This window comes from Thunnus thynnus, chromosome 12 (assembly GCF_963924715.1).
Source record: "Thunnus thynnus chromosome 12, fThuThy2.1, whole genome shotgun sequence".
NCBI classification, from domain to species: domain Eukaryota; kingdom Metazoa; phylum Chordata; class Actinopteri; order Scombriformes; family Scombridae; genus Thunnus; species Thunnus thynnus.
The window spans coordinates 18,823,084-18,851,032 of record NC_089528.1 but is presented as its reverse complement, the minus strand read 5'-3'; the positions used below and the strand labels follow the sequence as shown (position 1 = coordinate 18,851,032).

Below are 27,949 nucleotides of genomic sequence, written 5' to 3'. Positions count from 1 at the left end.
TGAAAGGCATTTTTCATTTCATCTGGACTTTAAGTAACTAATGTTAGGGGAGCAAAAGTAGCCTCTTCCACGTGGACTAAGTAAACAAGTTAATTTCCACCACTCATGGACTACACCAACCTTTCTTTGTGAAAACCTGGGTGACATACTGTTGCCCTTTCTTTTCTCTCTCATCTTTCTTTTTTTTTTCTTTTGGTTTTTGGAAGAAAGATTTTTCTTTAAGAAGCTGAGACATGAGGCTACACCAGCACTCCTCAACCACAATTCTTCTTCTAATGAATTTCTGGCAGGGTGCACACTGAAAAGCGTAATGCTGCCCTCCACAGACAGAGGTTAGCTATTTATCCTATATTTTTGAATACAGGCCAGTCCTGTGGAGAAATCTAAAGATTGCTTTACTAAAAGGTTGAAAATTCATTTCAGATGCATGAATAGACTTGAAAGAGAAAGCCGAAAGACCCAGATCTGACAACTCCCTGAATAACTGTTGCCTTTCACTTCTGTGTTTATTACATGAGAACATAACATGTTGGACTGTTTCCAAATCTCCACACTGACACAGACCATCTGGATGTTTGCCTATGACTTTCAAGTAGCTGGCTAGACCACAATGCCCTCACCTCAGCCTAGTTAGAACAACATCATCCCTTCTTCCAGATTTTATCATCCATCTCTTACTTTTAACAGATGACTGCAGAGAGAAATTATGCCTATCCCTTCATTCTTCTGTCCACCCTTTTTGCCACTGAAGCTCTAATATTTCTTTACAAATGCTGCAGCATTCACATTTTCCCAACTGAACCTTCAGATCAATAGTTTCCCTCAACAGATTCCTTAGCCAATTTGTCAGAGATTTCACTTCCCTCAACCCCCGAGTGCCCAGCTATCTACAAAAAGCCTACATGGCAGCCCATATTCTCGATGCTAAACAAGCAGCACAAAATCTCCAGCAGCAGGTCAGGGCGGGCCCTTGATGTCCAATCTCTCAAAGCAAACAAGGCAGCCGCAGAATCTGAACAGATGATACTTTTATGGGGTTTGACCAGCTCTATCCACCACATGGCTCATCCAATTGCCAGTAGCTCAGCAGAAAAAACAGACACATTATCAGATATGTGGATACTCAGCTGGATCTGAAGATCAGCCACATATATTCCAAACCCAGTTTTCCCATAGACTGTGTCCTTAGATCCATCAGTAAAAATCTACATATACTGTTTCTTATACTTATTTACATAGTTGTAAACATGACTATGTGTAAGATTTCTATTCTGATCAAGCAAAGATAGATGTACCTCAGGTTCAGGGAGAAAAAAAGGAACAGGAGACCAGACAGACCCAATCACACTGTCTTGTCACTGCCCAAAGTTTACTGCAAGCTGTTTTATGAGGTGAAGGAAATTTTACTTCTTCTCCTTACCTAGAAACTCCTAAACATCCTCCAGAGGACATTTTGCTGCAGAGCAGTATTTAAGGCCACTTAACTTAACCCAATAGTGGAGCCCCAATTTGTTTCTCCTGTTTTGTTAAAGTTGATTCCTCCATTACAACAAGCAAAGCTGGAATAGGCATCGTTCTAAAAGCTCCATAGTGAATTCTTAGGGCCTTTGTCTGGACCTGATCCAGTCTGCTAAGAATAGAATTAGCAGCTGACCCAAACACAGCACACCCATAATCTAAAGTGGATCTTATCACGCAGGGTCCAAAATTAACACTTCTTTGGTGAGTAAATTATGGAGACCACCCACCACTCTGGCCAGTGGAAAAAATGAATTTCCTACACATGCTGGAGAAAGCTGCTTGTTCTCTGTGTTTGACTGTGGGGGTAGATAACTCTGGTTCACACTCCAGCGTAGTAGGTGGTGGTGATGCACCTTAACACTGGTTGCCACCTGCCATAAAAGGGGAAAAAGAAGAAGATGGCGCTGCACACCCAGCAGCAGGCTGAGGAGACAGCCATCGACCAGGGTGAGTCTGAAACGGCAGCTGGAGCAGGAGAGCTGCCCAGGCTTGTCAGGCAGGTTATCTTCTGCCTTCTGCTTAGAAGTGGCGAATTTACAACTCACAACAAAAATATGATATAGTCTCTGGCTTTTGTTCGAATGTTGAATGCAAAAAATGTTGCACATTTCTGATCCATCGTTAGTGTAGTTAGCAGGCGTTAACTTCGCTTGTTAACTACATTACGTGAATGTCACTGTTACCTTGAACGTCCTGCTGAACAAAAATCTGGTAGCTCAATAAAGCATTGCTTGTTGCCACACATATAAAGTGGTAATTAAAGTATTTTGTTTATCATGATCTTTCTAGTGAATTTGTTTGTTCAGTTTAGACACAAAATAGTTCTTAATTAAATCATCACTGAAACTCATGCCAATGGATTCTCTGATTGCTTGTGCTGCTGTAGTCTTTATATTAATGTGACGGCATTTAATTCCAATATGAGCACATTTACGTGTTGAAATGCATGTTTGCACACTATTATGATATTGATTGACAATCGTTAATGAGACCAAAATGAAATGATAAAAAGTAATTATAGCAAGTTTCAATGGTAAATAGCAATTTATTATTTTGGCTGGTGAAAAAATCAGTCTGGCCAGTATTTTATTTTCATCTACCAGCCAATTACAATTGTCCTAACTTTTCCCCCTCATACAGTGCCCCTCAGTTGGGCCACTATCACTGATATTAGCTTATTGCAGATATCTTGGCACATACTGTATGTTAGCCAATAACTAAAAAGGATGAGCAGTATCGATTTGCAAAAGATATATTTGCGTTTAGAAAAAAGTGTTGCCATTACACAGTTTGTCCGCCAGGGTGCACTGACAAGTTCATTTTTCAGCTACATTATTTTCAAGTACATGACAAATCTTTAATCACCAAATTTAGGGAATGTCGATCATACTTGTTTGTTTATTTTACGCATTTATTTAAAAAAAAAACAAATATTGGTAAAGACGCGTATTATTTACTGTCAAAATGTCCCCGCTTCAATTCTGATGGTTGACTTTTTTTGCATGTCATAACCCTGCATCCCTCCGTTATCATTTCCTCTCTGCATCCCTGACCTATGTAATAAAGGTAAAGTGGCCAAACTTATAGTAATCTATAGAATCTATAGAAATATTATTATTATATTATATTATTCTTGGATTTCCTTCTCAAATATCAATATCTGTATCTGCCTCAAAAATCCATTGTTGGTTGGGCTCTATTTAGCGTACTACAGCTGATACCCAGCACAGCTTGTCAAATCAACACTGAGAAAAGTAACAATGACGCAACAATTCATAAAAACATTCTTAATTGCGTTCCACTGATTTGTGAATGGTCAGAAATTGCAGGGCTTATCGGTATAGGTGTCTTGGTAAGATATGCATCTGACAAGTAAAAAAGCATACTTTTGAAGGGTGAAACAATTCACAATCACTGAAGATAGCAAACACATAATGGAGCTTTGTTTTACCCCACAGAAGGTAATCAGCCTACAGTACAGTATGTGATGCATAACAACAGTAGAGTGATGATTTACAGGTGGCTAACATGAGAGAAATCAAACCATAACACCATGTGACTAGCTAGCTCTTTAAAGAGGAAGTCCCCAGAGAGCGGATTCACAGTCAATCTACTTATTTTCTGAACTGATGAGTGCTGAATCATATGTTATGTATAAGTTAGTCTCTAAAGCTCTTGATCAGGTGTTTGGGTTAAATTATGCTGAGGGAAAAAATATCAGTGAGGAGGAGGGTGACTCAATGCACCTTGCAGGGCAATGAAGCTGATGTACAAATACTGGTCTTCGCATGCAAATGAAGACGATCATGAGCATTCTGTATGTTTTTAAATTGGTATTTTTTCCACTGTGCATGTCATGGATTCTCCACACTTTTTTATTTTCTATTTTTTTAGAAGCACACAAAATATGCGTCTCTCTCTACAGTTAGACATCCCTGCTTGAAGCTCCATCTTCATTCCTGCACTGCACTGTCAAATGTAATGAAATAGAATAGACAGAATTTGATTAAACAATGTCCTTTAACATATATTCAGTTAGCTTGATGTCTTTCAGTTTAGGTTGAGTGGAACATGCCTCATCATGTCAACGTGTTCAGGGCTCCAGACTAACTTTTCCCCATTAGGAGCTCCTTACTAGAGCAAGACTGATACTGGATTTTGAGGCTGATACTCATAGCACACAGAAACATTTAAAAAGGCATTCCTAAAATGTGTTTCCCACAGAATTGTGCGACTGCAATTTCTTGTTATTTATCTGCAAAAATACAATGATGTATTTGAAATTAGCTTATATGGGCCAACATATCAACATGGCTAATTTATTGGTCTGACTCTACTCCTTACCTCAAAGTTAAAGAGGACGAGTCCAAATTTAATTGACATTCAACACAACATATTTATTTATTTCACCTTGCACGTGCTACTGATCAATGCTTTTGTAATAGATAAACATAAGTAACAATGTACAGCTTTTATTGTCTTCTTGGAAATGGTGCAGAGAGACTTAACTCCTTTCTTATTATACAATTGTACAGTTTTATTTTCACTCAGACCAATATGGAGCTTTTATCATCCTTCTATGCATTACAACAACACGTGAACAAATTTTGTTTATTTACTTATTGTCTCTCGCTGTGGTGATGACAAATGAATGGGGCTGGGTATCATCAACATTACAGTACCAGTATCTGTCTTTGACTTTGATACTGGGTCCATAACAATACTTTTATCATCATGTTTTTTGTCAACATTATAATAAAAAGAGAATTGTATTATTCATACACATCATCAGTTTTTATTGTAATATGTATGTAATTCTTTTTTTGCATTATGAAAGACTCAAATAGGTTTAAAACTAACTAAAAACTAAATATGCATTAGAAAAGTATCTGTTTGATGGAAACAATGTGGTGTAAAGTTGCAACAGTAAAGTTGCTTGTGTTTAATACCCTTTGCTATACACTTAAGACTTTGAGTCTCAAAGAAGGCTGACTCAGCAGTTCCTTTAAATCTGATTTTGGTTGTTTTACTTTTTTTTTTCAGAATTTCAGATCTTTCCCCAATTAAAACAGTGTGTGAAATCCCAGCTGACAGAGCACATCTGAGTCTCTGAAAGGAAAGCAGGTTGCAAACATTACACAGCAAAAATTAGCAGTGGGACTCAGTTATCCCAGACATTCATATCTTATATTCAAACTTTCACTTTGACTTTTCAAACCCTACTTTACAATAAAACTTAACCTTTCATAATTACTGAGCTGTAATACTATATTCTCCACCCTTAGGACAGAGCTGTTTCAGTAGTTAGTTACAGTACGATTCACTGCTGAATGTCAAGGCAAGCAACAAGAAGATTTTGCAATGTCACACTAATGTGCAGCTCTGTACAGAATGTGTAAAGAGACAGAAAGGTGGCCTAACAGCACCTGGAATGATTTTCTTATGTTCTGGGTGCATTTTCTGGTTAGAACTGATAGTCTTGCCATGGCATAAAGCTCATTTGCATGCAAATTCAAGCAGACATTGGCCAAGTCTTCAAAGTCGGGCTCATGAAGCACCAAAGGAGCAGTTCTACACTGCACAAAAGATTAGAGTCTTGTTTTTCCAGGATATTCATGGTCACAATAGTAACTGAACTGTCACATTGAGGTTCTACTGAGCCAAAGATTTTTCAAGTATTAAGTGATCATTGAGTACCATCATTCACTCTAAAAAATACCTTTCCTTGTATTTCAGGTCGGAACTGTTGTTTTCCAGTATTACTGCAAAGTAGCAAATACATTTTGCCACAAATACAATCTTGCTTTGACCTTAAAAACATGAACTCCAATGGGAAACATTTATCTTTTTTTACATACTGTGTGCTTTAAACCATGCATTAATTGATATAGGGGCTAAGGTTATGTTCAGAGCAGGTCTACGGTCATGGTGTCTGTTTTTGCTTTGTTTGGTGAGTGCAAGTATCTACTGTAGACAGAAGTCAGTAAAGCAAGAAATGAGCCTTCCCTACGGAAGCATCTCAACAGCAGTGTACAGCAGGTTCTTCTGTTTCTCACTGAACATTACCAGCTTGCTTGTAGTGGCTCTATAGAGACTGTGCAGCTGGTCTGCACTAACCTACACATAACAACAAAGCTGGTCTGATGTTCATTGCTGTCAAACAACAATAATCACACCCCTAGGACTGAGTTTGATAGTGTTTTATCAAATCTAAATCCAAATCTTTCAACATTTGCAAATACACGGTCAGAAATAACTAAAACTCAAAGCTTTTTTTTAGTTTAGAAGGCAGAAAGTGCAGTTTTTACCCATATCTACAACCTGAAAATGAGATGAACATTATTAGATATGATATGTTGATGCAATCTGCATCTGACACATTGAAATCGCAGGCGTAACTTACCTACATTTAAACCTTATTTTTCACTTCATACTGTCAGTCCCTATGCAGAACTTTTCAAGTGACAGGTTAAAGTACTAATATGATATGACAGTTTAGCTGAGACTTTCTCCTGACGTGACTTTCTAGAGTTACCCCACTCTGCAGGTCTTGCTGAAGTACAAAAACACACAGCTCACCTGTGATCATAGAGTAGTGCTACAGCGTCATGTTTGTCCCCCCCCCCCCAAAAAAAAAATCTTTGACAGACGACTGGCTTGCAGAGAGAACAAGAGCCAAAAGTTTCATTTTGGCCTTTACAGCATTAACGTTTATAAGCTAAAGCTCATATAATCTGCTGCCAGTGATGTTTGTCATTTTAACTGGTGAAAGTAACGAACAGCACCTGCTAAAAACGAGAAGCCTGTTACCTAAATGTTTTCTATATTGCTCTTTGCTAATAAAAATAACAAGGAACGATAAAAAGGTTCAATAAGTGATTAGCTAGCATCAGAGTTTAGCAAATCTGGGTATTTTGCCAACTGGGAACTGGATCCAAAAGGGAAACTTGCTACTGTATGGGAACCCAACTCTTAACTTGCATCAACATGTCCAATCAGGTGTAGTAATAACAATGGCTGCAAGGAGGATCTTCAGTCTTTGCACACTCTTTCTTTAACTTTCTTAAACCTGCATCTGAATTCTAGCAGGGTGTCATGAAAAAGACTAACCTGAAGTGGAGAACCACTCAATAAATCCCGGCATTTCCCTTAAGCCAAGCCATCAAAACAACTCCCCTCAAGTCGTAATGAGGAGGAAAAATGTGATTGGAAAACAACTTGGAAGCCGCTGTGTGAGCAGGGAACACGGGCTAGATGCTCACTATATCAGCTTCGGCAGCGGTATCTCACTCCATCACCATTGCATCAGTGAACACATCACATAGATGAAGAAAGGCTGCATCAATCAAACACCACACCACAGGGAACTCAAGCTTTCAGGCCCTTGGGGAAAACTTTGGAGATAGTGTCAAAATGCAACAAAATATCAACAAATGAACCTTGGGTTACAGCACATTTTGAGTGTAGAAAATAAAAAAAAAATCCATAGACTCCCTGCTGATACCAATGGGGATTCTTCCCCTTCCATGCTTAATCCATGCTTAAACAACTAAGGTACACTCTAAAAGGAGAAATAACTAAATATCGAGTGAGAGTGGGAATCAAAAGGCAGAGAGAAGGGAAGAAGCTGTGGAACAAACACGTCCTGGTTTGTTTCCAACAGTCTTCAGCGCACTGAACCGAAATGTTTTGTGTTGATCTATCCCAGCGACAAATGGCCGATGAAAAAATTCAGATAACAGATTCAGCAGCTTGTTCCTTCAGCACTGGGGATACCAAGGTGGGGTCAGCTGATGCAACAGGACGTGGAAATCTTAACATTTCACTCTACTGTGTCAAATGAAGCTGTACTAGACATAACATCGCTGTACCTGTGGCCTCTTTCCTGTATCTCAGTTGCCAGTGCAGTGGTGTGGAAATTGAATGATATGGTGCGAAACAGAGTCACAGAATATGATTATGAAGGCTACTTTGGGTCTAGTTGTGAAAAATACTTGAAACACTGAACACTACACTTGTAAAAATAAAGAAACTGTTTTTTGCCATACTGTGCTAAAAAGCAGCTTGAGAAGGAAGCAGCTCACAACAGCAACTGTGCGTGCACTGATTTGGGAAAAAAAAAAGACAAAGAGGAGCAGAGGGCTTCATGCCAAATGTGGAGGATAAAGTGGTTAAGGAGACGTGAGCTGCATGTGTTGTTTGTTCTGCAGAGAGCTGGAGGTAAATTATAAAGCCAAAATAATGAAGTCCAATCAAACCAGCAGGCTACACTGTGCCTTTTCTGACGTTTGTACTGCTGCAGAGCAAGTCTTCACTCCCGATTGCTGCCCACCATTCTTTTTTTTAAACGGTAGAGTCTGTCATTCTAGTGAAAGACTTTTGACATTTGAGCTAAACACCCAAACAAATACACCCCTCCCTTTGTGCTCCTTCAGAAGCTCTGCCCCCCAAATTCATGGATGCTCATTGCCAAGGCAACGACCAAAAGAGAAATATGGCGGGATCCAGAGCAATGTGTCAGCTGTAGAGTCACTTCTGTTCCTCTCACACTTAATCACAAGGGGGAAAAAAAAAATCATCTCATGTGAACACGACAGTCCATCCACACTCTCCGCTTCTCTACAGCCTCCCCACTTCTCACTCGAACTGCGTTCAGTGTCTCTGTCCACAGAAGCAGCCGTCTGTCAGCTGCAGCTCCTGGCGAGCTGAGAGGACAATGAGACTGTCTCGGAGGGGAGGGGTATTCATTTGGCTGCAATCTGCAAACTCACCACTAAATGCCACTAAATCTTACATACTGGACCTTTAACATGTGTCTTGGGTGATCTGATCACAAGTGGACAGCTCTAACGTCCACTTGTGTCAGTTCATACTTGGCATTAGAATGCGTCTCCACATGTGTTTTGAGTGACCACTTGTGATCAGATCTCACTTTCCCGCTCTGTATGCAAACAAACACGTACATCATTTACGTTTGCAAAGTCCAAATACGTTATTGTAGTCTCAGGTGGGAGGCAGCAATTCACTTCCCATGCTTAGTCTGCCAGAAACTAAAAGAAGACGACGTCTGCAAAGACCTTGGCGCTCTGGCAAAATCAAAACTCTTCGGCCCAAATGAAAATCAGACAGCACATTTAGTTTGTACTCCATCCACAAGAATCCGTTTTGCCTGTTGTTGTGGCTTCTTCTTGTTATTTTGCAGTTTATATGATGCTGTTGGTGTACGAATGAGTATGTACTTCCGCTTATGCAGAAGATGTCGATTGAGTTGGTGGCCCTTCATTGTGGCCCAGAACACATTCACATACACACTGCTAAAAGAATGTGGCCATATGTGACCCAGACCATCCCTGAATGTGGTCTGAGCGATTGGATCTCAATGAGTTTTTGGTGCATTCACACCTGTACTTAGAGCTGTCCACTTGTGATCGGATCACCCAAGACACATTTTAATGCCAGGTGTGAACAGGGTCAAAATGTCTGAGGGGGTTCAAAAAGTAGATCAGACTGTGTCTCTGTTGAAGAGCAGTTCTGTGATTTCAGATTTTATTTTGACAGTTTTTTTTTCTTCTTTTTTTTGCCTACCTTTCTTGGCAAAGTTGAACTGATATTTGAATTTTCTTAACTTTTTGTGTAAGGAACTATAAACGTTAGGCTACTACAGCTATTTCACTAACAATTTATCTGTTGATTATTTTCTCGATTGGTTGTTTGGTCCATAAAATTTCAGAAAATGGTGAAAATTGTAAATCAGTGTTTCCCAAAGCCCAAGGTGATGTCTATAAATGTCTTGTTTTGTGCCAAACAATAGTTTCCTATCATAGAGGAGTAAATAAAGCAGAAAATATTCACATTTGAGAAGCTGGAATCAAAGAATTCAGACTTTTTTTTCCTAAAAAATTACTCAGAACAATTAATCAATTATCGAAATAATTGGCGAATAGTTGGCACCTAATTGTTGCAGTTCTAATTTTTTAGATATTTTGAGGAATTAGCATCTAAGCCTCAAGGCTCTGAGTTGACATTACTGGTGACAGGTTACATCTAAGCATTGCCATTGCTAAGAGACATGCCTTTGCAAGTCCAAATAGTTTACCATTGGTGATTTGAGCTGACTGTCCATTTACAAAGTTCAACATTTGAGAGGACTCATCATGCCTATCAGTGTGTATTTCACTCATTTCACAAAAGTAGAAGCTAGTTAGCCTAGCTTGTTAGCATTAGTGCTGCTGATTCCCACCATGTTACTTTTCATTCTTGTTATTTCAACTCCTACAGAGTCATCGGCAGCTCCTGCACACTCGGTGTTGTGATTGTCCTGCATTAATTATATTAACCCACCATTAGAGTCAGGACACAGGGGATGTATGGAGTCACGGAGTAACTCGGTAAGTGCTCAAATCGCAGATGGGGCTAAGCAACAGGTAACAACGTCAGCCCCCCAGCTGGTTAACTGCCTGTTAGGCTGTTGGAATTAAAGTGATCAAACAAACTAACAAACAGTCTGCCCACACAGATGTGGCACCATTCAAATTACAGCATCAACATCATCAATCTGTACCAAAAACTCCCAGCCCTTAGAGAACACTAGTGGGCAGTGTTACTACAGAAAAATACATAAAAATGTTGGTGATATTACAATTTTGACAATATAAGTACATAAGTTAAGTAAAGAAGACTGATTGTGACAATGTATTTAAATATATTTCCAGACCCGTTGGGCTTACTGTTGCCACCTGCATGAAGAAAGATAAAATCATGATTTCTGGGGCTCACCAGGACCCACCTTCTGTCAAAGCATAGGACAAGCAGCAAAATGATAAATGTGAAACAATCAGAATAAGATGCCAGATGCTTCATATTAAGTAAAAAGGTAGTCAGATGGGACCCATTACTGCATGAGTACCATTTACCAAATTGACACATATTGTGTTTTTGTCAGTTATGTATCTTAATAAGCTATATAAAAGCTTTAAATAGAGCGCTATGCCATTCAAACAGGCTGTGGGAATATGTAGGAGTATGATGTCCCTGAGCACACAGATTTTGTCAAAGCCAGCTGGATAATAGCTGCAATTCGCCAAAATGCAACCAACTTAAAATATCAAAAGATTTATGGCGTACACCCCTAACCCTCTGTCATTCATGCACATTCACACGCATGCGCACACACAAATGAACACTAACACAGCCTCATAAAATAATTAAAGGTGATAAAGACAGTACAGGCCTGAATGTTAAATGACTTCTCTCTTTAATTCTGCTAAAACCAGCCAAGCTTCCTTTTAACTCCCAGAGAGAAAAAAGGGCAGGTTCAAAACGTTCTCTGATGCAGACTTAAAAGACAGGTTGGATTTTAATATAAAGGCTCAGGACGTGACGTATTTCATGGTGTGGCTGTGTGTGTGTGCATTTTTGTGTGCGCGATATGATTTATATGCTGGGTGCATATGTGTGTGGGAGGCTGCGAGTGTATTTGTGTGTGTCTCTGTGTGTACAAACGAGTGGGTGGATAAGTGCATGCATGGGAATGTGTTTTGCGAGTGTCAGTGTGAGTCTGTGTGTATACACAAACATTTATTTGCTCTTCCAGGTCTTGTCTTGAACGTACACCGGCTGAATTTGACCTTTCAGCATCGTCCAAAGCTCCAAACAGGCAAAAGAATCATGAAAACTGTGACAGAGATCAATTCTCTCATTCCACCCCTCATGCTCCCCTGGGTTTTCTGCTTGGCCCTTTTCTCTCCAGCCTAAAACAGAATTAGTTGACCTCTTGCACTATGAAAATTCTCTGCTGAAAACTTTACCCCATCATCAAAAGCATAATGAAGTGAGTGATAATTAATTAATGCTGCCCTTCCTATGTTAATAATATAGGCCTCTGCCAAGTAGATAATACTCATATCTGTATGAAGAGGCCACGCTTCAGTGCTTGTGATTGTGACCATAAAAACAGTCAGTGCCGGTCTGGCAGTCAGCATGACTGATGTAAATAAAGCACAAGAGGAGCTCTGCAGCCCCCCTCCCCTCTACACTACTGCACAAACACACATACACCAGAATGACACCAAGCCAACAGGTCCCAACTGTGTTTTGGATGGTGATTAGGATTTTTAAGAGCATTTGTGAACTTTTTGTCACTGTATTCTTACATCAAGGCAAAGAGTTGTCTCTTTTGATTTATTGAGCAATTGCTGGCTGGTTGATTGTTGTAATTGTTAAAGGATGTTCTTTAATCTGCGCAGAGAGGTTTATGATTTTGACTGTGTGCGTGTGTGACGCTTGGCTCTAAGCTGGTTCCGTGCCTCTGAATCGCTGCCTAAATCTCACAGCTTTTTGAGCATTTCAATTAGGTTTGGTGTTGTGGTCATTCATGGCTCTTTCCCCAGTTGGAAAACAACCAATGCAATCAGAGCTCTGTAGGTGGGATTTCAGCCTAATTCATCCTTATTGCATGGTCATGATGCTTGTTGTTGATGCCGCTCATCTTTTGCACCAATATACTGTGTTCCCCATCCTTAGTACTAGTCTTGTTAAGCTGTCGTTTAACATTTTCTTTTTTTTTTTTAACTTGTTCTTGTTGTCCAGCTACATATAACAAATAAAGGAGCTCTTCTTCGTGCTGTTTGAGGTTACCATCTTGTTTTCTAGACCACATGTGTGGAACTCATCTGTATGCTTAGACCCCTAACCGTAGCATGTAAATAAGTGCAAGTCTGCAGCTTTCTGTGCCCATATTGAAGTATGAATAAACCCGAAGAATGGGGATGTCATCCTCCTGTGCCAGAGCTAGAAAAATAGCGACAGCAATTGTCCATAAAAATGGCATCAAGCTGTTGTGATGCAGCTATAAAGGTTGCTGTAAGTTGACTTCCAGAAATAACAACTCTTAAATTGGCATATTTATTCAATCAACATGTCAGCTGCTCCTGCCACTACCCCAAGCATCTGCATCACCAGACATTGTTGAATAATGTATCCACTGGTCTCTAATCTTCCATTGGTTACTAATTGGTAAGGGGAAAATAACACCACAAACAGCAAACAGCTCACATTAACACAACGTCCGACTGAATAATGAAATGAAAACGAAATGGCAATTCAGTCGGACAATCAGGCCAGCTCCACTCACAAAGGCTTTGTGATTGTTACAACTGTTTATGTCTTTTTAACAGTTTACCAATTATTTTTTACTCTCATTCATTTGTTATATGGTTGGGCAGATATAGCAGCAGACTGGACCATATTGATATTCTTTTGTTATTGTTATATTTAAGTGTGGCACAGACTGAGTGACGTTTAAACACTTTTTCAGGCCCATCCTGAACTGTAGAAGCATCTTCTGTGGTCCAAGAGGGAGGCTGAGAAAGACGATGGCTCCTTCTAGCTTATTACCACACATGCAATTTATATTCACGTGTCCAGAAAAAGCATATTATCTGTTACGAGTACTTGTAAAATGCTATTACTATACAAATATAATATACTATACAATATCCTGTATCTAATTTTTCCTTGGCACTTCACAACCACATTACTGTGTGTGAACTGGCAGTGGTTGCTAATAATGCCCCTGTGAAACCTGTATGCATTAATAATGAGCTCAATCCACCCTTCCTCCTCCCTATCAGCTGTTCATTTAGTTAGAAAAGGATAAACAAACCTCAGTCAGAGTACACACATGACCTTTTAAACTTCAGCTTGGTGTCAGATGAGCAACTGTCACTCCGTCACATCGCACACTGGGTGATATTTTGTGGCACTGGAAAACATTTAGCTGAGGGAGACATTAAAAGATTCAACACAAGCGTTTTAATACCTATGTTGTTCGCACAGGCTCGGTCAATATTCTACTTGTCTTTATCTAGACCTGCTAGATCCCTCAGGCTGATTGATAGTGCTATTTTATCTACTGAAAGCAATTCAAGCCACCCCAAGTAGCACAAAATCTGGACTCAAGGATGGTCAGGCAACAAACCCGGGAAACAAAATTACAACAGATTTTCTCAGAGTTACCTCTCTAAATTCTGTGCACAAGTAACAGCTTTCAGTAGGTGAAATAATCCCTCACCCACGTATCAAAACCAGCTTAATAGATCCCCATGCAGTCTCTCTTAGCTGTCAATCTGGTGCTCTGAGAATTAAAGTAATAAAAATACAAACCTGAAACGTCTTACTTATTAAGTATGTAAAAGCACGAGAATTCAATAACAATTTGAATTAAAAAGAAAATTCAATACAGCAGGGAAACAAAACAACAACGAAACTGCTGCATTTCTATGATCTGCCGGACTGCAGCTAATGACTTCTTGGTAACATCCTAAACCAAAATATAAAGCTGCCCTCTCAGCAGTTTTGTCTGCAAGAGTGAGGAATAGTGAGAGGATCCAAGTGGTAACAATATTGGCTGCCACAGGAGGCACAAATTTCCTGATGTGTTCCAAACCACTGGCAGCGAATAGAGATATCTGTGAGAATGATCTAAAGAAAAGGAGTCTTCTAAAGACTGGCGTGTTGGATGGCATGCCTGTGAATCCATTGCACTCCTTTCATCTTTGAAAAAATTATTATTTTTTTTGTTTTAGAGTCACATGATTGCATAAGTACGGATCTCACTCCCGTCAGGCTTAGAAGTTAATCTATTTTGGTTATGTGAAAAAAATGTCACTGAATAAAAGGTAGACAAAGCTTTTAAGTTAGAGACATTTGTAGTGGCAAGAGAGCTCCCTTTAATTTAGGGAGTTTAACAGCTATAGACGAGATGTAAACAGCAGTGGAGACAACAATCAGAACATCTGATTTTTATGTGGTATTATGGGAAACTCAGAGATTGCATGACTGTTCTGGTATCCGTCTTTCAACTGCAATACTAATTAAGTTAATTGAATATTTATCATAATTTGATCATTTGTATACTACAGTGGTCTACTCCTGTCATCTACAGCCATTTGAGTTAATGCAATCATTAATTCCCAAAAGACAATGGATTAAAGAATGTGTAAAAGCTTTTTACACAGATTTATGTTGTTTGACAATCTACTTTAAGCAGCACACAGTGCAACACTGATGCTGTCATGCACAATGCATTCACTAAACAGAAGCACATGACCCTGAACACTCCCTAACCCCATGTTTCACCTTCTGCTTTTACAGCCTCACAAATATCTTGGATCTGTAAAAAAAAATTCACAGAGTCTTTGTACCCTCTTACCATCATTACCTAAACAAACTGCCCCACTAACACCTATTATCTTTGGTTAAACTATTCTGCAAGTCTCCCCTGCCAATATCATCGACAGTGAAAATAGGTCTATATTTATGTGTTAATTATCAGCTTTGTTTTAGTTTTCTCCAGACTGGAAACGAACTTCCAGACAGAGAGCGTCTGTACATTTGTCTGTCTCTGCCTGTCAGTATGTCTGTCTCTGTTTACTGTATCTCTCTTCCTCCATCCATCTACATCAAAGCTTTGACAGCCGCTGTGAGCTATCCCACCACTGTGTGATCATGCGTTACAACTCCATCTTCTACTTCAGCAATAGCGTAACAACTCTGAGCATGTACACCATTTTCTCTCGCAGCAATTAGCTGAGAGCCCCACCGGGCTAAATGCTTTACAAGTATAAACTCTGCACTTAAAGACTTCTGACAAAATATTTAGCAGGGATACACCGATTGTGAACTTCTGGGCCGATACAGGTGTTTAAAATAACAATTTGGCCGATAGCTGATAGCAATACCAATGCTTTTTTGTTTGTTTGTTTTGTTTTTGTTGTTATTTATTCTCCCTTTTGTGTCAGGGAAACAAATTCAATCATATAAATGTATGAAACAACCTTTAATATAACCATTCACATGGCAAAGAATAGATATAGACGATATTAATGATAAAAATGTTTTTTTGTTTGTTTTTTTTAAATCACCAGTACCTCATAGCCTTTTTCTTAGTAAGATGCATGTTTTTCTTTACAAGGAAAAGCATCTCTGCCTTGTTGCAGCTTAATCTATTTCTCTTCTCATCTAAGATGCAAGACGCAGAGCTGAACAGCCGCTCACTGTCTGTGCTGGTGCATCAAGCACCTAGGTATTTGTGTGCCATTTGTGCCAGTGCTGGAAAACGGAGGTGATTATTTCTCTAATATCTGAGTGCGGTCTCATTTCTGGGAACAGGGGCCTCTGCAAAGAAACCATCCAGTTGATGTGATGCCCTCGTCCTTGGCCTTTCTGTTTTCCATTTTCCTCAAGAAGCTCCGCAAACATGTCATGCAGAGTGGGCCGTGCCCCGTCCGTTTGTGTTCCCTTGCTCTGTGGGTGATCAGCTCTCTCTCTCTCTCTCTCTCTCTACCATGCGTCTCTTTTCCAGAACCAGCAGCAGGCCTATCCATCATTTGAACGTCAAATGTTGCACTTTGTTTCACATCCTCATCAAAGTATATCTGGGATCAAGTGAGGTAGCAATGCAGAGAATGGGATCTGACTTGATCGAAGTGTTTGTTTACAGCCTCTAATAATGGTCTTTGTTGTTTTAACACCCCATGGTCTGTGTCAGCCTCCTTGCTTAGGAGGGGTCTCAGGGCTCTTACAGAGGGGATCACGTCAGCAGCCGATGCCTCTGATGAACTGAATTCTCTTGTCATTTGTTCAAACAGGGAGAGAAGTGTGATAAAGTTTTCAACTTAATCCCCACTGGTGCGCAGTGAGCGTTGTGGGGAGGTCGTAGTCTGCGGCATAAGTGCGTGCTTTTGTTCCAGAGGGCTTTCCATCATGTAAAATGTACTATTCCTTTGAGTGTTTTTGGTTTCATCCCCAACTGGATCTGCACAGCCTGCAGGTGTAAGTAAGCAAGGGGTGAGTGTTTAAAGTGTCCGACTATCTTTTGACCTATTGCCACCACATCCGCGATGCTGCGCTGACGCAGAATGCCATCGTGGACAGCCAGCTGCAGCATATGTGCCATGCAGCCAAAACTAGCCAGACCACTATCCTTTATAGCTTTTGCCATATTTCTGGTGTTATCTCTCACGACAGCATGCACTTTGGATTTGTCTATTTTTCATGTTTCATTCATCATCAACATTTTCTCAAATGCCTCTGAGATAGCTGCACTCCACAGTGAGCGCTATGAACTCCTGGGATTGTTACACTGCTTTTATCAAGTTAAAATCTTTGTCATTCCACTGTGCAGTGAGGCTAAACATGCTCACAGGGCTAGCATCCAAACTCCTTATATCAGTTGTAAAACTGATGGCAGGGATGTCACGAGCCAGTAGCTCATGAATGTGTGTGGCCACAATGTTGTAGATTTTGGGGAGACAGACGCTAGCCAAATGATGATGACTGGGCAATGTGTAGTGGGGCTCCATGTACTCCATCAGGCTTCGAAACCCCACATCCTCCACAATGGAGAGAGGCTGGTCATCTAATGCGATTAACTCCATCACCTTGTTAGTGATCCCTTTAGCTTTGGCTAAAAGCTAAAGGGATCATTAGGGAATTTCTTCCCTTTTTCAAATGCTATGGTTATCAAGGACTGAGTCCTGCTGGTGGTGGTTTGTGCTTTCTTGGTGTCCAGTTCATCTCTCCATTTTTTATCAGCTTTCAGGTAATCATTGTACACTTCTTCATGTCTGCTTTTCAAATGGCCAATGAGATTTGATGTGTTAAAATTCTTGCTTCTGGTACCTCCTCTTGAAATGTCACTGGAAAATGTCTTACAAACTGCATATCGCTGATTTTTCTCTGACACAGTGAAATACTCCCACATTTTTAAAATTTTTTTATTTGAAAACACACATGTGCATAGCACCCGTTGTCCTCTTATGTCATGCCAGAGTCATGTCCAGCCAGTGGCTTCTTCTCCAAATCCACAGCTGGGTAGGTTACTGTTGTCCGAGTCAGACCACAAATGACCAACACAATATTTAGCCAGTGCAAAATTGATGCGACACAACAGATAAACATCTGCCACTGCCATCAGTGAATGTCATCTTATTTGCCGTGAGGTGGATGGCAGTCAACATGGCAAATAATTGGTGCAACCCTAATATTTAGCCACATAAAAGACATTAACCTAAACAATATGTCTGCTTTACAACTAACAGCAAAAGAGAGACCTAAAACTCTTGGTGGGGAAAAAATGATTTCCACCATAGTTATAAAAATATAAAGTCTTTTAAACATGTTTAGCTATGAAGCGTAGTATTCATTCATTCTTGGTCTGCACACAAAGTATTTTAGCAAGCATAAAGCAAACAGCTCATCATCAACCTACAAAAGGTGAAGCGGTCAGTTCAGTTTCCTGCCAAAAAGCCGGCAGGGAAGAAAGCCCAAAAAAAAAAAAGCTGCATTGTAGCTTTGTAATATACTCCGAAGAACAACTGGCTGAATGACTAATACATTTGACTGCTATACAATATGAAGATATTATTGTACACCTGAGCAGTTTGCAAGTGTTTCCACATCCTTGAAGGTATCACATCCGCAGTCTCAGCCTGAGGGCTGCAACAACTGCAATCAGCAACAGACGGACATGGTATTAGAAACAGTCTTACTCTTTATCATGTCAGTTAGACTCATGCACACTGAAAAAAAAGCTTTTAGCAGGATAAATCTTGTAGGCCGACTGTATTTAGCTTTCATATCATATATATTCACAATGCCTGAAGAATTTCTGAAACCTTGAACTCGTTAAACAGCAAGCAACAATATAGTGCTGAAGAACTGGCCCCGTAGAAAAAGTCAACACCTCGACTCATATATACTAGAGTCGGTATGTGACTCTGAAAAAGCAATTCAGAGAGTTAATATGCAATAGACTTGACTCTTTAACCCAGTGTAAATCTGTGACTGATACTGTGGAAATATTTGGCTACACAGATACAAGTTATATTGATAAAAAGGCTTATGGGGAGCTAAATCCCTTCGCTCATCCATCAACAGCTGAGGCAGCTACACTCTGCCCTTTTGAATCCCATGCAACTCTCACCTTGGGGAATGTGATGCTTCAATTGACAACATTCATACGACTATTGTATCTGTGGAAAAATAGCAAGATTGAATTTGTCATAAAAACACTTAGCAGTGCACTGCATCTTTTGTTGAGAAGTGTTCCGTTTTTACTCACTGTCAATGTGTACAGGCACAGCCATATTCACATATTATTCAAGCCTTCTGTCCCTAGATGTACAATCATCAGAGCTTCATCTCGTCCAGTAGCCAGAAAATACCCATGAAATATTACCACTTGTCCATGAAAGCTCCTCACTCATAAAACAGAGTTTGAATTGTGCAGGACTGTAGGAACCTTCCTGAAATCAAAACAAAACACCTCCTGACACAGTCGGGTCACTGACTGAAAGTATGTCTCAGTGCTCCGTAAACAAAGCGAGCCCTCAGGTCAGGCTGACAGAACAGATGCAACCATTACTGCATCTGGGTGTGTCACAACCTCACATAAATATCTCCACTGCACCACAGCCAGATGGGAGTGTGTACAGAAGGCCTAAAATGCAGTAACACACCAATTGAGCCGTCTTGGATTTCTAGTAACTCATGTGACCACTCATGTGCAACACATACACACAAACAAACAGAAAATAACAAAATAGCCACTGTACTGTTCCCAACATAATCACTAAAGTTTGGTTTTGTCTCTGCTCTTGTATTCCCTTTTGCCATCTGTGCTGTTTTAATTCTGTTCCTAATCCCACCTACAGAGGCTCAGGTAATTACAAATGTTCAACAGCAGTCCACCCTGCAATCTAGCGAAAGACTTGCAGAAAAAAGCTCCAGCGGCTCTAAACACTGTGCCTGTTTGTGCTTCAGTACGGAACAAAGGGACAATGCAGCTGCCTCGTCATTTGCTCACTCATGTTGCTCTCTGTCTGACAATCTTCGGGGACAATGACTGCATGCAGATCCAATGAGGTGCCTTGGGATTCTCTTATCCATAAGGGACTGTGTGCTCTACGGCAGATTTTTGATTTCTAAATACATGACAGAGGCTTAGGGCACAGTGAATTTAGCTGTCTATTGATTTTTGTGACAATGCAGTTGTGTTTGCAGATTGGGAGTATAAATAGATCCATTATTAATAGATTAGTGCACCTCTTAAAGGTATAAGAAGATCACACATGTACAAATGTACCCTGTGTTAAAACAGTGATCATTCCTTGGGATATAGACAGTAAAAAAAATAATGTACACCCCTGAAGACTTTGATTTCATGCAATTTGTTTGAAATGTGAGGTACATAAAGACCTTTATTAGGCTCCAAGCTACTCCATTAATCAAGGGAGTGTGCTTTCAGTGCTTAGATCCAGATGAGGCTGGCTGGATAGCTGATTGTGGTGGCTCTGTGATGGATTGTATGTATACTGTGTTCCCCGAGCAAGAAGTGGTGCTCCCTAGGCTAGCCCTGCCCCTGTGGCACACAGCCATGAGAAATTAGCTGAGTGTGCCCCACATTTTTCTGCCTTGACATGAATCTGTGGATCCACTCCCCTCAACGTAACACACAGTCTGGGCTGGGAGGAGAAGCGTGCTGTGTGACTCATCATCCGTTCTTGTATGGATGCTTGGCAGAGTAAAACTATGGAGTAGCATGAACGTCCATCCAGCTGCTCCCAAATATCTGCCTGAGAGAAAACGTACTGCCTAACCTACAACGAATCTGTTTTGTCACAACCTGGCTCAAAAGTATGTTACAAAAGAGGGAGACGAGACCACACACAGTCTTTAAATAATGCTAAATGTTTTAATTAAGTAAATTAAAATTAAATTAAATCAAAAGTGACTTAGAAATGAAAAGTAAACTGATTCATGCTGTAGACTGTAAAATCAGTTTTCTCAACACCGTAATCTTTAGCTTCCACCCGCCGTTAGCAGCACACGTGACCAAATTTTAAGCTTGGTGATTGGCTGTTTCCTGCTGAAATGCACATTGGGAGTCGTACTTCATTTATAACCCGAAATTTTTATGTACACAGTCTTGTGCCCTTGACTTTCTACAAAAGAACCAGATAGCTGTTCGGAGTTGTTCATCTTTTGTACTGATGATTTAACCGGGAGAGTTTCATGCCGATGCAAGCCAAGAAGTGCTCAAACTGTGAGTCGCGTAACATTGTTTATGAGTAAAATTAATGGGATTTTTACTTCCAGAACCAGGGGCACAATTAGTATTCACTATTGTACACAATGACCCAGAGAGAGTAATGTTACCAAAGTCCAGCACTTGCAAATCAGATGGTCAACTGACACACACTGCACCACTTACACTTAAATTACAGCCAAGTCTGATCGGGCAAAGAAAATAACTCCTCCTAGCTTCTCCTCTAGCCTGTTCAATTTCAAAAGACCTGCACCCATACTGTACAGCTTTGTAGATAATGGTACTAGTGTTGCAGCAGAGAGGGAGATCTGGAGACATAACCTTAATAACAGTACAGCGCAGCTCGCTTACCCCAGAGCACCTTTTGTTTCTACAAAACAACCAAGACAGTCCAGCCAGCGGAAGCAGACAGCAAAGTACACTTTCATTTCATTATTCTTATACAGGCAGGAGACTGTAACTTGTTTCCAAAATATTACAGTAAACTTTCTCAAATAAAAAAACTACATACTCCTACACACTTTGCTCTGCTATTTTCTGTTCAGTCAGATAGTGATCTATGATTCATATTGCAATTCAGTGAGCTGAAAACATGAGTTTAGCACACAGAATCACCGGAGAATCAAATTGTGACACAGAGGATCAAAATTGAATCTAATTCCCAAAGGTTCCTGTCCCTACCCACCTTCAATGTCAGCATTATGCCAACCACCACCATTCATGTTGGGCTTCACTATGACATGACTTAATGACTGTGGAAATGGAACATTTCATTACAGTAATTAATAACAATTTTAGTTGATAAGTAATTTGACATTCACTAACTTCAGTTACAACAGGTTCAAGTGCTAATTCATATTTAAATTAGATTCTCTGTGAATAAATTGATAATTGCGAATCATCAGCAGCAGTTGGCAGGACATGAGTTTCTGCTGCAGCCACTGACAGCAGCCTTGTCACCTCTAAGCATACGGCTAATGTGCTGTATTTTCACCAAAGGCAGCAGGGCATATTATAAACACTAATCAACAGCACGTTTTTAACATGCTGCTGATGAAGGCAACCTGCTTTGGGCAATGACTGTTTGATTTAGGCAAATGTTATGGCTGTTTAAATATCACATACAATTTGTATTCACCATTCTCACAACCCTAAAAAAGAAGAAGAAGAAGAAGAAGGGAATTTGCTTGCAACGCCTTGATGCTTGACGTTTGCTGAATCAATGAGATAAACATAAGGGTTCTGAATGTCAGAGTTTACATCTACAAGATTGAAGACTTAAATTTGGTCACTGGCGACTGCTCTTAGGGAAAATTCCATTTAAAAAGGTCAGCTTCTACCTTCCTCATTCTGAATATCTAAATGTCTGGGTCTCTGTGTGGCTCTGGCCTCCTGTATCAAAAGCAGCCAATTTACTTAAATGCCTTTGCCTTTCTTTAATAAAAAAAACACCCATTCTGGAAACCAAAGACACAAATGTCTCTTTTTGACACTGTAATTCTTTCATTTTAACTACTGAATCTTATGACACAGACCTTTTGATTTGAAAAATCGTTATGCCAATGAGTGCAATGATCTTCATTAATTACTACCTTAATTGGCCCAAAACAATGTTGTGATGATGGTATTAAAAGTAAACATTTAATTTTCTGCTTATTCAATCCTGTAATTCAATCACACCTAAACAAAGAAGATTAGTTAAACACTTGGCACTGAGGCGTGCTTATTCACACAAGTTCTTGCCAGGGTCCTTGCTGAGGTCTGATAGTGGGACTACAGCTTCATAAGGAAACCTGGCTGCCTTATGGATGGGTCTCTGGCTGGGAATAGACGTACAACAGAAGACCAGGTGGCAGTGCAGTAGGAGGCTCTTGGCAGGAGGCGGTTTTGTGAGACTGGAGGGGAGGAGAATGTTATCCTGCTGGCTAAGGGAGCTGTTTCTCACCCCCTGGTACAAGCCGAACACCCTTCTGCCAGAACATGCCTGTGGCGTGTGGGACTTTCACCAAGTCTAGAAGGGAGAAGCTGAACTTAAAAATGATCAACTTCAGTACTGTGATTGTAGAACTCCAAAATACATTTTATTTTTTTGTTTAAGATGGCCATTATTTTATTGATATTACTCAAAATAATTTTTCATGAAAATATATACTCCTTCATAGCAGTTCGCCCATGTACATGTTTACAGGGAAAATCACTACACAGCAAGTGACATGTTTTACACTACCAGCAGCAATTCTCTGCAGTATATTAACAAGAGGTGCTGAGTAGAATAACTACCATGTCTGAAAGAAAAAACCATCACATTTCTGATGATACTAATTGACAAGGAAACACAGTGCAAAAACACCACAGCAGTGATAGTATAGCATCAAAGATGTAACTGCAATGAAGCATCTCACAGACTAACACTTTAACATGCTGAAAAGTACAGCATATTTTTAGTACAGAGTCAGAATTAATATTCTTGTACTATTATCACATGCGTTCACCGTGATGTTTTGGTGTCAAGCCAGACGCCGCCTTCGTGTTCCAAACATGTCAGAGAATGGACCCTCGTTTTCACAAGAGTCAAGAACATGGCATTTTTCACATTGGCTGCGGTTTGCAGACGAGAGAGGAAATTGGTCTGGTAAATGAGATTGGGTGTGGGCAGTGGGTGAAGGAGGTGGAAGGCATGAGTTTGAGTGAAATCCTCTTTAAAAAAAAAGGGCTGAAGCGAAGATAGTCTGCAACAAGCCTGAATGAGGATGATCCCAGCTTCGTAAATTAGGAGGAACAGCAGTCTAAGTGAGCATTGCCCCTGCTCAGACAGTGACTCAAGCAGAAATGTCTCTGATAGTAGGTAAAAAAAAAAAACAACCACCACAAAGGTCTCAAATGAGATGTATATCAATGAATAATACTGCGAAACAATCTGCATTCAGACACTATCTGTCTGCGACTTTTTTTTCCCTTCACTCCTTTTCCATTCTAGCCACAACCACAGAAAGTTATTTCTCTCTTATTTCAAAGCCAGAGGAGATTTTGTATTTCCTTTGAGAATTTATTCACCAGACAGAAGTATGTCCAAACCAAAGAGAGGCACTCTTAACCCTTCCATGTGTGGTAGGTCCTGAAAATCCTCTGTTTGAATCACTATTACAACTACGGTTTCCAAACTTCATGTGGGCAGATTCCCACGGATCTAGCTAATCCTGTCACATGTTCCATTCCTCTGATTCAACTAATTTCATCATTTTACTGTTTTAATAATTAATGTGCAAGAGAAGGAGAGATGATCTAACAGATGAAATAAACCATTGTGAAATTGTAATCAGAGCAGCATCTATGACAATATGGCAATTAGTTTGCTTGGAAATGACAATTACTGTGTCAATAACTTCGGCTGTGTAGTCCCAGAATGCTACAGTGTTTTTGTACTAACACATACTAAAATATAGAAAATAAACTGGTGAAATATCACTTGCCAGCAGCTTCCAATCAGTTGTGCCAACTGAGGCCAATTATCAGACCCATAATGAGTTCATTAGGATAATGAAAGCGCCAAGGCTGATTTTCTATTCTGCATCTTAAACCCTTGTATTAGCTTCTCCACTAGCAATTTAGATTAGCAAACTTAAACACAGACTCAAGAAATGCATTGAGCAGATAAGACTTTTCTGCTGTGGAACATACAGAGGTTACACAACACTTCAGAATTTGGAGGAACGTGAAAGAATGATACAGACGAACACAGCGCAGCCTGTATGTGTTTGGAAAGTGACACATTGTGTTGTGTTGGCTCTGTGCTCCACATGGAATTGTAAATCAAACAATGACTCTGAGGTTTAAGTGCTGATATTTAGCTTTCAATGACCTACACACCCACGCAGGTGTTTTCAATTACTGCGGCTGATTAGACCTCTAGTCAGGTTAAAGCTGGGTGGAGCTACATGATGTCACAAAACTCTAGGGACCAATTAGAATGATAACAGGGTGAGTAGCCCCGCCCTAACAGGTGCAGGAATACTAACACGAGAGGGAGAGAGAGATGTCAATCAAGCCTAGTTTGCACACGTCCACATAGCCCTGTTATGAGTTGTTGTGAGTGTTTATATCCACCTTAGATGAACAGTGTAGGAGCTCTTGTCATTTTATGACCAATTTTCAGGGGACCAAAGGTAATTGCACAAACAAAAACATCAATCAAGTCATCATATTAAACATTTGGTTGCAAATCCTTTGCAACAAATAGCTGCCTGAAGTCTACGACCCAAAGATATCACCAGACACTTAATATCTTCTCTACTGCAACCTACTTCATGCCTTGTTTATTCTGGGCAGTTTTGCCTTCAGTCTTAGTATCTTGGTTAATCTTGGTTGATTAATCGATTAGTCGATCGACAGAAAATTAATTGGCAACTATTTTGATAATTGAATAATTGTTTGGCATAAAAACATTTGGCCTGTTTTAGTTTCTCAAATCTGAGCATTTGAAGCTTTTCTGTCTCATATATAGTCAGCTGAATATCTTTGGATTTTGGACAGTTGATTAGACAAAACATGACATTTGAAAAAGTCACCCTGGGCTCTAAGAAATTATAACAGGCATTTTTTACTATTCTGACATTTTATAGACAAAACAATAACTGTAATAATCACCAGATGAATCGATAATGAAAATAATTATTAGTTGAAGCCCTACTGATTTAGCCAGTGAAGAACATGAAAATGTTTGGCCCTAAAAATCCTTGCTGTAGCATGTTATGAAACTTTAGCTCAGTCAGGAAGACTATCTTTTTCATGCTCAGGTCTGTAGTATTATTTCTCAAACCATCTGTCATTCCCATCCCTAATGCATGCTCATTCATAATTTCCTTGCTGTCATTGCCTGAGGCCATTAATTGAGACGTGAGCTGTTCACATCAGCTGGTACCATCTACCCAATAGCACGGTGACACACCTTCATTGTCAGCGTATTATTTTGCAGATGTCTTTTTAAATATGTTTTCTTCCTGTCTGCCTTAGTTCTTTCCTGCTGCCATTATGCGTACCCTACCACCTCCCCATCACCGCCCAGTCTTCACAGATTCATCAGCGCGCCACTTCATCAACCTCATCAGCCTTATCAGTCTCAGCAGAAGTCATCAGCCACCATCAACACCAACAGTGTCTGGACTCCATGGGGGGATTTATCTTGCTGCTGCTCAGGACTGATGTCCCTCGATTACAAAATCTCCCTGTAGAGTCTAAGTGCCAAACACAAGACCTCATCACCAATATCATCTGTATAATAATAATAATCCTTTTTCTGCTTCCTTCGCTTGTCTCTCCTGATTGAAATGCAGTTCCAATATGGATGTGAATAACACCCTCAAACACCCTTAAAGCTGAAAGTCGGCACTTTAACCTCATAGTTACGGCTTTAATTCAAATCCAATACACACGAGTAGAGAAAAAATGACTGAAACAGTGTCACGATCCAAATACACATGTGCCACGATGTACACAGGATGCTGGTGTATAAGTGCTAATTACAATATGACTAAGCCAGAGATCATGTGCTGAGTGAAGAAAATACCCCCAAAAAATATCATTGAAAAAATCTGCCATTGGTAAGATCCATGAACTGGGGTGAGTCACATTTTGTTCAAATGTGGCAAATGCACTGTACGGTGCCTTATGTACCAATTGTAAATAAAGGTGTTATTTTGGAAATGTAATAAAAGCATGGCAAAAACAGAGCGGTAATGAATCACTGATCATTCATTTGCAGCGCTTTCCCCATAAATTCATGACGGTGGTCGTCATTACTCATCCTCAGCTTGAAGCATTTGAATGAGGTCGCCGCTCCCGTCATTAGCCTCTGTGAAATAAGCACCACCTCTCAGTGAGAAGTTTGAAACACCACTCAGCTGCACAGCAGATAATAAAGCATGGACAAGGCTATCTGCTTTAATTTATATGCAGGCAGAGTGATCTGCCTCAGGCATGTTAGGCCTGACTAAGCAGACTGAGTGAGACATTGACTCGTCTGCAGAGAGCCTTCCCACGACCCACTGAAGAGAAACGCATCTCCTTCGGCTTATGAGTGGCGGCGCTACACTGATGTATAGAAACTCTGATGTCTCTGGAAAATCAGCTTAACGTGATCTTGACCAGACCTCACGATTACCGTATGGCATTGGCTTGTAGAGTTGTGAGACAGGAATTTCTAAAGCATCTCAACTATCGCGGCATTATCAAGAGCTTACATCTGGGTAACATGTAGCCTAAAACCAGCCATTAGGGAGAACTAGCTCAGCTACCAAAGCAGCGGTTTCTTAATAACAATTACTGTTTTAAGTGTGAAGTGTCTTCAAAAAGAAATGTTCCCCTGTGGCTGTCATACATAGAGACTCCTAATAGACTTTATCAGCCGATATGAGAGAGAGGGAGAGACAGAGAAGAAGATGGAGATGAAACAGAGGAGGGATGAAGCAGACATGAGGACAGAGACAGAGAGACACAGAGAGATAGAGAGAGAGAGATTCCCTTGGCATTCTGGGGTACATAAATTATTTGTCTGTTGCATTTGTTAAATGATAAGAAGATATTGTAAATGCAGTGCTACATTATTTTGGTAATTACTGTATTCTGAGGCAGCCAATAATGACTGAAATAACAGCTCTTTTATGAGAGAAATTTTCAAAACATAGCTATTCAGACCATGGGTGTTTACATCCAAAAGAGCTGAGGGGTCTGTTTGAGCTAATACAGCTTAAACTAAACACAGAACATTCCTACTATCTGTACTAGAAAGTAATTTTTGAAGAAAATGTTTTTTTTTATATAACG

At 40.0% G+C, this 27,949-nt stretch overlaps 1 protein-coding gene and 1 long non-coding RNA gene across 7 annotated transcripts in view; one reads left to right on the top strand and one right to left on the bottom strand.

Annotated features, from left to right (window-relative positions):
* Positions 1 to 27,949, bottom strand: part of asic1c (acid-sensing (proton-gated) ion channel 1c) — a 107,358-nt gene that overhangs the window by 58,255 nt on the left and 21,154 nt on the right. The window lies entirely within an intron of this gene.
* Positions 1,670 to 26,855, top strand: LOC137194309 (uncharacterized). Of its 2 annotated transcripts, none has more exons than XR_010930948.1 (2): positions 1,670 to 1,968; positions 26,141 to 26,855. It is a non-coding gene; the product is annotated as an uncharacterized lncRNA (long non-coding RNA). The 2 variants fall into 2 exon arrangements; XR_010930947.1 differs by lacking the exon at positions 1,670 to 1,968 and adding an exon at positions 25,107 to 25,293.